Source organism: Megalops cyprinoides, chromosome 11 (genome assembly GCF_013368585.1).
Source record: "Megalops cyprinoides isolate fMegCyp1 chromosome 11, fMegCyp1.pri, whole genome shotgun sequence".
NCBI lineage: Eukaryota > Metazoa > Chordata > Actinopteri > Elopiformes > Megalopidae > Megalops > Megalops cyprinoides.
Genome location: NC_050593.1, coordinates 6260737 through 6263929, shown reverse-complemented (window position 1 = coordinate 6263929; position 3193 = coordinate 6260737).

The following is a 3193-nucleotide window of genomic DNA, read 5'->3' as shown; positions in this document are numbered from 1 at the left end:
GACCACACATACTGACAGACTGACCACACACACTTCAAACACTGAAACTCTGACTACACATAGGGACACAGTGACACGCTGACTACACATACAGACACAGACACACTGACCAAACACATGGACACAGACACACAATGACCTCAAACACTGACACTCTGACGACACACAGGGACACAGTGACACGCTGACCACCCACATGGACGCAGACACACCCACCACACGCTCACAGACACAGGCACGCTGACACCACATGTGTGCGCACCGACAGCTCAAGCTACCGCAGCTGCAGCGCATGCCGGCGATGCTCCGATGCACAGTCTGAGCGCACACTGTCATGTAACCACAAGGGCGCATGCTTACGCTGCACCGGCAGGCACCTCCCGCAGCCCCGTCCCTCTCAAACACACCAACTCACTCATCAGCCAGCGGGCCCCTGCTGTGCCTGCTCAGCGTGGACCGCTCCCGGGGAGGCGGTGGGGGGTGTGACGGTGCCTCTCACCTTCCCAGGCCTCTGTGAGGAGGGGAGGGGAGGGGAGGGGAGAGGGCGTTGACATGCAGGGGAGGAGGGTTCGACACTGGAAGACTAGCATTGTGGGACTCGTATGGCCTCTTTCAAACCCCAGCGTCCGAACATTTAACTTCGCCTCTTATCAACCTGGAAATGGAGTGGGAGGCATGGACAAAGCTCTCCCACCAATCACAGGAAGTCAAGCAAAAAAACAACAAAAAACAAAACAAAGAACATATGAATGAATCACTACAGACTCATGTTTTAATATTTAAAATATGAATTTCCAAAGGACTATGTAAGACTTGTTGGGGTGTTTGGAGAAGCCCCTAATCTTTTCCTCTCTTGGGGGGGGGGGGGTATGCCTTTGTAATGGTGGGGGCGCACCCAGAACACAGACGGGATGTCCCGTCTTCAGATAGGCTGTAGTGCATTACAGGCTGGGGGTGCACGCTGACTGGACTGCCCTTTTGGGGGAGGGAGGTGCAGTTTTCCCCTCATCCCCCACTCAGTGGACTAACAGTTCAAACCAAGGTTGCATCTGACGGCCAGCAGGGGGCATCATTTCGCCTCTGTGGCCTCTTCAGGTACACACTCACACATGTTCAGACACACGTCCACAAACGCACACACGGATGACGCGCACAAATCAGTATCCGCCTAATGTAGGAGTGCTCTACACTTATCAGCTGTTAATTTTCTGTCTACAATAACACAGTAGAACAATATTTTGTTATGATACAGCACTGGTGATTTCTCAAATGCTCCCAGGACCTTCAGAACAATCTCCGAGAACAATCTCCCCGCTGACAAAGTTAAACATGCCCATGGGAACATAGGCCATTTTCAATCAATTCATTTTCAGCTGGCATGGAGTAACAAGACCTCTCTTCACTCCATATTGATTTTATCATTGTTCTCGTCGTACTGTTGTGAATATGAGAGTTGGTAGCAGTGCTCAGCTGTTATAAGGTGACCTTATGTAATGAGGGCTGTCTGCACTGAGCCCGTGGCTCTGGTTCTCCATTATGCTCCGCTCTGAGCTTTCCTCGGCAGAACCCGACCCCGATCACCGTTCCAGACAACATCATTGTAAGAATGGAGCACTGTAACAGCATTTATTAGTATTGGTTATGAAGAATATAGCTATTATTTGTAGTCACATTTGTTATACTTTCAGAAGCCAGTGAAATATTGTTTGAATAGGAGCTGAAAATATGTTGTGCACGCACACACATACACTGTTACACTCACGCACTAATGAGCACGTCAGCACCAAGGCGTGCACACACACACATTCACACTCTCTCTCTCTCTTGCTGGTGCAATGGCCAGGCTCTTAATGAATGTGCTCACCACGAAACAATCACCACTGAATGCTGGATGCTAGCGGAGTGAGTGACAGTTGGAGGAGGGCGGGGGCAGGGCGGGGGTAGAACTGACCTGAGAGAGATCTCTCGGCAGTTAGAGCGGAGGGAATGGTGGGGGATGGGGCGAAATGGGGAGGGAGGGGCACTGGCGGCTCCCCTGCCCGACTCATGATCTGTCATGGTGCACTGACTGATTCCTGCCACCAGGGGAAGCTTGGGATGCCAGTGTTCTCACTGGGGTCACTCTAAGTCTGTCTGCCCGCCCCCCTCTCTCCAGAGTCTATCCTACTGTTTCTGCATTGCTGCATTGGGGGGGGGGCAGCCAGTAGGCCCATTTGGGTAATAGATGTCCCTCAATGGAATTTTTTTATAGGGCAAAAAACATGTTAGAGAGTTATGTAAGACACTCCCAGCTTGGAAAATCATTCACAGAACAGTTTTTTATTATAAATAAAACAGTTTCAACTATATAAGTGAATTTAATATAAAGAGCTGGAACAGAGTAGTTGGATTTTTTGTTTTGTTTGTTTTTAAGGCTTTTTTGGTAAAGGTTTAGGATGTCCTGTAGGTGTGCTTTTAGGTGCATTCAGGTGCAGAAATGGTCGCCCCACACGTCCACTCTTGATTCTGGAATAGGACCCTCTGAGGGGGCCAACGGGTGTGACCCACTTGCTGTCCTGGGTTGTCCTCCCCCTGCTCTATGTAGACAGGACACTTGGGGGACTGAAGAGCAGGTGCTGTCCCTCTGACCCCCCCGCCACTCCCCCCATCCCCTCTCTCTGCATAGATGCCTTGGTCAGGGGGGTACACCTCCCACTGGCAGAATTGAGGATTCCAGGACGTGTCCTGCTCCACTTGCTGTGGGTTCTAATGTCCTGTTTATTCAGTAGGGCTTGTTGACAGCGACAAGCCCTGTGTCTTTGATCTGACAGGCATGTGTGTCAGTGTGTGTGTGTGTGTGTGTGTGTGTGTGTGCGTGCTTGTGTGTATGCTTGTATGTGTGTGTGTGTGTGTGTGTGTTTGTGTTCCTCTGTATATACAGTATGTGCATGTGTGTGCATGAGTGCACAAGTGCATTTGTTTATTTGCGTGTGAGGATGTGCATGTGACTATGTGTATGTGTGTGTGTTTGCGTGTGGATGCACATGCGTGTATGTGTATGTGTATGTGTGTGAGTGTGAGTACCAGGATATATACTGGTGATGTGCAGGTTCCACTCCCCCGGTCTTCACTGGAAGCAGCTTTTGTAATCAAACTCATCAGATTTTATACTGCATGCAGGTTTGTGCCACTCTGTGAAGTAAACCATCTATAG